The sequence below is a fragment of the Propithecus coquereli genome, unplaced genomic scaffold, assembly GCF_000956105.1.
Source record: "Propithecus coquereli isolate 6110/MARCELLA unplaced genomic scaffold, Pcoq_1.0 Scaffold329, whole genome shotgun sequence".
Taxonomy (NCBI): Eukaryota; Metazoa; Chordata; class Mammalia; order Primates; family Indriidae; genus Propithecus; species Propithecus coquereli.
The window spans coordinates 2,776,247-2,786,554 of NW_012148941.1; positions in this window are offsets into that span (position 1 = coordinate 2,776,247).

The following is a 10,308-nucleotide window of genomic DNA, read 5'->3' on the forward strand; positions in this document are numbered from 1 at the left end:
ATCCAAAGGAAAAGAAATCTGTATATCAAAGGGGTACCTTCACTCGCGTGTTTATTGACGCACTATTCACAATAACAAATATATGGAATCAACCTAAGTGTCCATCAATGGATGAATGGATAAAGAAAATGTGGTATATCTACAGAACAGAATATTATTTGGCTTTTAAAAAAGAATGAAATCATTAGCCAGGTATGGCGGCACACACATGTTGTCCCAGCCACTCAAGAGGCTAAGGCAGAAGGATCACTTAAGCCCAGGAGTTGGAGGTTGCAGTGAGCTATGACAATGCCACTGCATTTTGCCCAGGGCAGCAACATGGATGGAATGGAACTGTAGGTCATTCTGTTAAATGAAACAAGCCAGGCACAGAAAGACAAATATTGCATGTTCTCTGTCATATGTGGGAGCTAAAAAGGTGGATCTCACGGAGATAGAGAGTAGAATGATAAATACCAGATGCTGGGAAGAGTCTGGCAGAGGGCAAGATAAAGAGGTTAGTTGAGGGCACGAACATACAGTTAGACAGAAGAAATGAGTTCTAATGTTCAATAACGCAGTGAGGTAACTATAGTTAACAATAATGTTTTGTATGTTTCAAAGTAGGTAGAAGAGAGTACTTCAAATATTCCTTAATACATAAAAATAAGAAATACTCAAGGTGATGGATACCCTAAATACCCTGGCTTGATTATTACACATTTTATGCATGTAAAAAACCCAAACGTACCCTGTGTATGTACAAATATTATGTATAAATCAAAAAATGATAAATCCAAAATGCTGGGGGGAAAAAAGTTAAATGTTTGGGGTGATTGATATCCAAATGACACTGATTTAATCATTACACATTGTATATAGGTAACAAAATATCACATGTATCCCCAAAATATGTACAAGTATATATCAATAAAAAATTTTTAAAAAACAAAAAGTAAAACCCCAGGCAGGATAAGACCTCAAAGAAAGAGCCTCCTCCTTCACATGGAAGCTATTTGTTAGAAAAATTCCCCGTGCTTCATTGCAAACTATGGAATCATCTCACACCTTGTTGGTCGCATCTATGCCATAAAGATGTAGTCTTTCCAATATCACCTTCAGAAAAATGCCATATGGCAAAATATTTTCTCATAAACCTCATGCTTTAACAGCAGAATCTTTCAAATAAAAAGAGATTTCAATTTATTGGCAAGAAGATGCGTCCATAATATATATCATTGAGTAAATAAATTAGCTTATGAAAAATTATGTATAATATGGACTTGTTTTTGTAAAAATAAAACAAAACAAAAATATATAAATGAATATATAAATATAAATGTGTATATATAATAGATTCCTACATCTCTAAGGATTTTCATAATTTTGAAAATCCAAGTCTTTTTAGTGAAATTCCATTTCACCTGATATTATATAATACCTAGTATCTCTCATTAAAAGTGTCTTTTTAGGCCGGGCGTGGTGGCTCATGCCTGTAATCCTAGCTTTCTGGGAGGCTGAGGCGGGCAGATTGTTTGAGCTCAGGAGTTCGAAACCAGCCTCTCTACTAAAAATAGAAAGAAATTGGCTGGACAACTAAAAATATATAGAAAAAATTAGCCGGGCATGGTGGCACATGCCTGTAGTCCCAGCTACTCGGGAGGCTGAGGCAGGAGGATCGCTTGAGCCCAGGAGTTTGAGGTTGCTGTGAGCTAGGCTGACGCCACGGCACTCTAGCCCGGGCAACAGAGTGAGACTCTGTCTCAAAAAAAAAAAAAAAAAAAAGTGTCTTTTTTTATATAGAAATTATCATAATGGTTCATATGAGTGTAGCACCTTAGTTTTCCAAATGCCCTCACATGCAATATTTCATTCAATCTTTCCATTGTCCTTTGTGAGGAAGACAGAGTAGGTATTTCTAGAGCCACATCTAGATGAAATAACAAAAGTTTAGGATTGAAATGACTTCTCTAGACCCTGATCATTTAATTAATGAGTGGCAGGGCCTGGGGGTGACCCCACATCACTTGTGAATAAAACAAACCACCATCACCACTACCAAAAGCCTTAAGTGAAACTAGAAAGTAAGGGGGAAAAATCTTCCTAAAATATCAGGACCAGTTTTTATTTAAGGTATTACAACAAGTTTTACACTGAGAGAAAAATAAAATGGAAAGACAATGTTAAGAATTTTGAATTTTAAAAATATTTTCAAATGTTTGGAATTACTAAAAGCATGGAAAGCAGTTCTGGATAGTTTTTAGAAGTTGAAACGATGAGATTATTCATATTGGAAGGATTTTGTTTCCTATTTATTGCCATTCCTTCTCTGCCTGCTGGAAATGCTTGTGCATTTTTGCTGCGATGCAAGAGTAAAATTTTACGATCTGCCCAAGGACCAGAAGAGGGCAGTGTGAGCTAACAAAATAGACACCTTGCTCTCTGGCCACAGGAACTGCACTGCTCTGTCCTAGCACTGTCTATGTGTCATCTTTTATACCAGTGTTTGCAACAACAATAACGAGAAGTCAATACAATAACCCCAAAGGAAGGAAGAAAGGAAGGGAGGGACGGAGGAAAAATTTTTAAACTTCATTATTGAAAGAAGATAACATGAAAAAGTAGGAGGAGAATTTTTTTTTTTTTGAGACAGAGTCTGGCTCTGTTGCCCTAGCTAGAGTGTCGTGGTGTCAGCCTAGCTCACAGCAACCTCAGACTCCTGGGCTCAAGCGATCCTCCTTCCTCAGCCTCCCAAATAGCTGGAACTACAGGCATGTGCCACCATGCTCGGCTAATTTTTTCTCTCTATATATATATTTTTAGTTGTCTAGATAATTTCTTTCTACTTTTTAGTAGAGACAGGGTCTCACTCTTGCTCAGACTGGTGTTGAACTCCTGACCTTGAGCGAGCCACCTGCCTCAGCCTCCCAGAGTGCTAGGATTATAGGCGTGAGCCACTGCGCCTGGCCAGGAGAATATTTTGAAACACTTGTTGGCCTGAGCTTGATGCTAAGTACTACAATGTAGGAGACAAAATCCCTGTCCTGGAGGAGAAGACCTAAGAAACTAAGCTCTGTCTCCAACTGGCTGTATTTTTGTGCCATTTATCTACCAGTAAAATAAATACTTAGGCTCAGATGGTCATACTAAGTCCCAACTGGTGCCCAAATTTTCCAGGTCATAGATGGTAACAGCATGGTACAAAGGCAAATTTGAGCACGCAAAATGAAAAAGTACGGCAAAAATGCCAATGTGTTCCATGTATATTTGATGTAGATACTTACTTATGAACAATACTTTTCTATTGTTCATTCTCTCAAGGGCTACAAGAAAAAAATATGCTCATGAATCTAGAAAAAAGTTAAATAAAAAATTATCTTAGCTCAGTGCACTGGTTCAATTACACCTATAATTGTAGCACTTTTGGAGGCTGAGGTGGGAGTATTGCTTGAGGCCAGGAGTTTGAGAGCAGCCTGGGCAACATAGTGAGACCCCATCTCTACAAAAAAATTACAAAATTAACCAGGCATGGTGATGGATTCCTGTAGTCCTAGCTGCTCAGGAGGCTGAGGCAGTAGGATTGCTTGAGCCCAGGAGTTTGAGGTTACAGTGAGCTATGATCACTCCATGTCACTCCATTATAGGCAACAGAGCAAGACCCTGTCTCTAAAGAAAAAAATAAAATAAAATAAAAAAATTATAGTATTATTAATTGGAGTATTTTCCATTCCTACAGTCCCAACATTCAACTTTGGTTCATGTCCCCAGTGTTTATTGAGGACTCTGTATGCTCAGTAGATGACTATGGTAGAGCCTGGAGAGGGGCAGGCACAGGGAAGTCAGTGGGATGAAAGGTCCAAATGTGGAGAAGAAGTCCATATGTTACATAATAAGAAGAATACATTAAATGCCCAGAAAAAAAAGACATTGCTTCTGGCTGGGGCAGTTTGAGAATGAGGAGTGTTTGAGATGGACCTTATAGGATTTCGATGGTGGCAGAGGCAGGATTGAGATTTAATAGGCAGGAGGGGAGTATCAGGTACAGGAAACACAGAGGTGGAGGTGTGGGGTGTGTTTGGCATGGCACATGGAGTCTTTTTCCAAGGCCTGGAGCACAAGGCATGGAGTAGGAACAGGATAGGGAAGGGTGGTGTACAGGAGGAAGAGGCTGGAAGGACAAAGGGATTAGAGGGAAGAGGGATGCAGAGCCTAGAGAGCCTTGAATGCCATGCTAAGGAGTTTGGACCACACATTCATGGACTTAGCTTTTATACTCCAAGTCCCCAAAAGACTAGGACTGCATTCCGTAAACCAAGAGAAGGCAGAGAACAGTACCAAGGGTGTATGTCTAGATGTTATGTGTATGTTTTATGCATATGGACACGCAGGTCTGACCTCACGGCTAGGTGGCTGCATCCGTTGCTACTGCCTCTCTGGCAAAGATGATGAGGATGGTGATACCAAATGTTAAAACCCACATGGTTAATCAGAATATTAGCGTCACCGGAACTGGTGGAGCAGGCAGACAAGAGGCAGTTTTTCTGACAGACCTTCACTAGCGGACGGTGGAATTGGCGAGGCAGCCATGAGCGGCAGCAACGATGCAGCGTAGCGTTAGTTTTGCTTCCACTGTCTTACAGACGCCAAGTGAAATCAGTTTCTTCCACCGAAATATGCGTTCTCTTCTAACCTTCTGGAATTGTAGTCTACGTCAATATTCATTTTAGAAATATTAGGTTATTATGAATGATAAGAGTATTTTTCCTCTACAAATGAGCTTCTTTGTGTTTTTCACATGATATATAGACTGGATGATTTGGTTTGGGACTCAGATAAATGCTGCCGGGAAAACACGAGACGATAAAAATTTTGTCTGCACCAGGGTGGCGCTAATGCATTTTAGCTGGAGGATGGTCTGGGAATTTAAATAGAACACTTTGAGGTATCCATGGTTATATATAATGCAGAGAAAGTGTATAAAAAAGAAAATACGTTTGTTCCTCTCCCTCAGTCTTTGAATATGTTGCTAGTCCAATGGATCTTAATAATTTTAGTGAAAGACACTTTTGAAAATTTAACAAAACCTGGGAACCCTATCCACAGAAAAACACACATATCTAACATGTTACCTTCATTTTCTGAGGAATTTATCAACCCTGAAACTTAGTAGACTCAAGTTCAGGGCCCTTGCCTTAGACTTTTGGAAAATAATGAATCACTGTATCCTCAAAAATGTATCCCCAAAAATATTTCCCACCCCATGTTATACTTCTTTCATTTTTATGTTTAGAACAGTGATCATTTTCTAACTAGGTGATGACTTTAAAACCCAAAATGTGGTTTTATTTAGCATTCCGAGGAAATTATGTAGCCTATGATTTCATATATACTTATATAAATATGTTTTCATTCTGACTAACCCAAGATAATTCTGGGGGAGGAGACTGTTCAAAGCCTTGTTTCTTAATAGAAACAAAAATAGGATTGTCTTTTTGTAATGAAAATTTGCAGTCAAATTCCATTTTTGTCTTTTATCTTCTGATGTTTATAAGGCCCTGGCAAGAAAGGACCCAGACGGCTTCAGGCTCACATGGTGTAAAGAAGTAACAGTTTTGAAATTTTAAACAAGAAGTCTGTTAACGGGTGCTCTTAAAACATGAAGGCAGTTTTGACATGCTTCAGATCTACTTGCTGAGTTACTTGGCAGAGGTCCTGCCATGACCACTAGCGCATATAGCCCATACTACTGCATACACGTGCTTGCTGCTGCTCTAGGAGCCTCTCAGATAGAAACCTGTTAAATCCTGTCAGCAACCCTAAGGAGAACAGGAATGTTATTCTGCCTATTATAGAGATAAGGAAACTGAGGCACAGGATGATGAGTTGTTTATCTCAGAGCCCACAGTGGTAGAGCCAGGACCCACACTCAAGCAGTCCTGTCCCCGAGTCTGTGCACTTGACCTCTATGCTCTTCTGCCTCGTATATACAGGCATTATTTTTTAAAAACAAGGGCCTCAGACAGTGATGGTACAACTCTTCTTATATCTTCCCTTTTGGGGGGACCTGCAACCCTGACTCAGGCATTTCCTTAGCTCCCCAGTCCCTTGAAGCGTCTCCCTCTCTCTTTCTCTCCCCCACCGCCACCACAAAAACGCAACTCAGTTATAGTATTAGGTCATTAAATATGAAATGTCCGATTTCTAATCAAAAGTGTAGTTTATTACATCTCAAACAAGCAGTACAATTAATCAAAGTATGTGCCTAAACCATTGACACAGTTTTGCCATCTTAACTGTAGCTTGTTTATGCCAGCAGCGAAGAAGGATGGAGAGCAAGTAGCGATGAAATCGTGAAAGGTGTTTTCCATGGCTTGTTGAGAATTGAGTATTTTTCCTTGCAAGAAGTGGTGCAAAGCCTGGAAGAAGTGGCAGTCAGTTGGCGCAAGGTCTGGTGAATACGGTGGATGACAGAGTTTCCAAGTCCAGCCGCTGTAGTTTGAGAGTAGCCTTGTTTGTGCATCCTCATCATTTTATTCAACTCGTTGCAGTAGACATCAGCTATAATTGACTGACTAGGTTTCATGAAGACCAGCACTGGACCACCAAACAGACACCATTAGCCTTTTGTGATGAATATTCGGTTTTGGACCGTGTTTTGACACTTCATCTTTATTCAGCCATTTTGCCGAACACTTGCAATTGTCAAAAAGAATCCATTTTCATCACATGTAACAAAATGGTATAGAAATAGTTTGCCTTTATGTCATGACAGCAAAGAAAGGCATGCTTCAAGATGATTTCTCTTCTGACTCTCATTTAATTTATGTGGAACCCATCTATCCAGCTTCTTTACCTTGCCAATTTGTTTCAAGTGTTCTAATATTGCTGGAATAGAAACATCAAACCTTGCCGCTAATGCACAGGTGGGTTGAGATGGATTTGCTTCCACTACAGCTGTGGTCCCCAAACCCCAGGCCGAGGATTGGTACTGGTCCATGGCCTATTAGGAGCTGGGCCACACAGCCGGAGGTGAGTGGCGGGTGAGCAAGAAAAGCTTCATCTGTATTTACAGTCACTCCCCATTGCTTGTACCACCACCGGAGCTCCGCCCATGGGAAAATTGTCTTCCGTGTACTGCTGCATAAGCACTGTGCACTAACCGATTGCGCAACTGGAGCTCCGAAAAATTGTCTTCCATGAAACCGGTCCCTGGCGCCAAAAAGTTTGGGGACCACTGCACTACAGCTTTCAGCTCATCATTATCCACCTTGGTCTCAGGTCACCCACGTAGCTCATTTTCAAGATTAAAATCACCAGAACAGAACTTCTCAAACCATTAACATACTGTGCGTTATTAGCCACATCCTTCCCAAACACTTCATTGATATTTTGAGCTGTCCGTGCTGCATTGGTTCCATGATAGAACCCGTATTCGAACATAACACAGATTTTTGACTTATCTATGGTTTCACAAAAATTGCTCTAAAAAAAATTTTGAAAGATAATCACAAGTCAAAACATGCATTTGCAAGACTGAGGATGTACCTTCACAATAAATATAAAACAAGAAGTGTCAAAGTGAAATGTCAGAGATATCAACTGTCAAACTTAGTACTTAAGGAAATTGGACATTTCATACTTCATAACCTAATACTACACTTGTCCATTTAGGCCTAACCTCCAGTTCATGGGAAGCAGCAAGCCCTAAACCTGCCACACACAGCCTTCCCACTGGAGGTGCAATAGCTGCTTAAGTCTGTCTTCTCCATACAAAGAAGTTTGAGATTTCACTGACTTGTTGTTCCACAACCAACATAAGATACATATTTAGGGTTTGCAAATAGGAATACACAAAACTTTCGTATAGACTGTTTCCCCCTTCAAAGATTTTTTGGTTTTGTTTTTGTTGTTGGTTATTTGTTTTGTTTTTGTGAGATGTATATTTGTATTTCTAATTTCCCCTCTTGTACAGTTTTTCTGTATAAAAGTTTTTGAAGCTCATACTTACAAACTTCTAACTCCTCTTTTCCTTTGGAACTAAGATACTCACCCAAACTGGAACTTCCTTATATTTAAAAGCCTCTTGAATTTCAAGACCAAGAGGTAATTAGGTCATTCTTAAAACCTACGCTGCTTTAATTGGTCCACTACTTTGGCAACTACAAGAAACACCACTAGGATTTGAAGAAATCAAAATCCCTGGCCTTCTTCACATCTAACCCCACAGTGGTGCCTGGAACCAGGGCAGTGGTCCACATAGCTGATCGGCTAGTAACTGACTGGTAATTGTCCATAATGGATTCTCCTAAAAGGATAAATGATAGTTAGGCAATAGCTAAGGAATAGAAACACCCTCTTCTTACTGATAATTTTGTGTCTTCACTTAATTTTCCAAAGGCAGAAAAAATATTTTGTAAGTATCAGCCTCCTAGATCCATTTTAAAACTCAAAACTTGGTAATTGTTTAACATATATTTTGTTGTTTTTTTCTTCATGTGGCATGTATGTTGAGGTCACAGTATGTGAATAGATGGAATATATGGCAGGAGCTAACTGATTAACATTAAAGACAGGAGACCCATTGTCTTTCTATAATTCCCATCTATCTACCTTCATTTCTGTCACCATGGTACCTAGTGGTTCAATTATCGAGTGTTGCAAATAAACTATTAAACAAAGTCCGCTCCATACAACGCTGCTACTTGGTGTTCAAGAAGCTATGCTTGAATATATCCTGAATCACTGAAACCTTCTCAGTGATTTCCACTGATAAGGAAGGCGAGACTGCAGGAATTTTTGTGCAAATTATTTAGTATACAGATGAGTGGAGTGAGAATTGGAATATTTTAAATTGCATTATGGACATTCATGTGGTTTCCAATTGCAAGGGCCAACTTTAGAATGCCTCAGAGGATTGAGCCAAAGGAGCATCAGAAAGTGTGTTCTTATAAGGTCATGTCATGTGTGGCACACTGGGGACTTCAAGAGAGCAGGCATTCTTCCCAGACTTGCATTCACGCCTGCTGCTTCTCAGAGCAGACATTTCCTGATAGACTTGGCTGGAACAAAATGAGGAAGTTTTGAACAGCATGCGCGTTATCAAAAATGTTGACCTTCAAGTTTTTCCTGCATTTCCCAGGCAGCTTGTGGCAGGAGAGCACTGAAAATAGATGCAATTGAATTACCATATGATCCAGCAATAACTGGGTATATATCCAAAAGAATTCAAAGCAGGGTGTCGAGGAGATATTTGCATACCCATGTTCATTGGTGCGCTGTTCCCAATAGCCAAGATGTAGAAACAATCCAAATGCCATGACAGATGAATAAAGAAAATGTGATATATATATACTATAGAATATTATTCAGCCATCAAAAAGAAGGAAATTCTGTCATATCCTGCAATGTAGATGAACTTTGAGGAAAGGAAAATGGTGATTGCCGAAGGATGGAGGAGGGGGAAATGGAGAGTTGATGTTCATTGAGTATAGTTTCATTTTTCACAGTGAAAAAGTTCTAGAGATCTGTCACACAACAATGTGAATACATTTAACACTACTGAACTGTGCATTTTATTAAATAAAAAATGGTTAAGATGGTAAATTTCATGTTATGTGTTTTTTACCACAATTTAAAAAAAATAAAGTTGGCTCTGGAACAACACAGGTTTGAACTATGTGGGTCTACTTATATATGGATTTTCTTCTTCCTCTGCCATCCCAGAGACAGCAAGACCACCCTTCTTCCTCCCCCTCCTCAGCCTACTCAACATGAAGGTGATGAGGAGGAAGACCTTTATGATGATCCACTTCCATTTAATAAATAGCAAACATATTTTCTCTTTCTTATGATTTTTAAATAATATTTTCTTTTCTCTAGCTTACTTTATTGTAAAAATACAGCATATAATTCATACAACATAGAAAATATGTGTTAATTGACTGTTCATGCCATCGGTAAGGCTTCCAGTCAATAGTAGGCTATTAGTAGTTAAATTTTGGGGAAGTCAAAAGTTATGCATAGATTTTTGACTGCATGGGAAGGGTAAGGGTTGATGCACCTAACCCTCGCATTGTTCAAGGGTCAACTGTAATTGCTATTGTTCTTTCACCTTGAACTCATGGGTTATAATGTCCTCAGCAACTGGTTTAAGAGAGGACGTTAGTGAGGAAATTCTCATTAGAGAAAGCTACTCTCTGGCTAAAATCACTTGCATCATCATTGACCAATGTGTAGAATGCCTGCCTGAACCTATATCCTAGAGCCCTCCTGGGCTGCCCCACTGCCTTGAGAACTACTGTGGACAGTGTGGAAGCTTCTGGGAGTCTG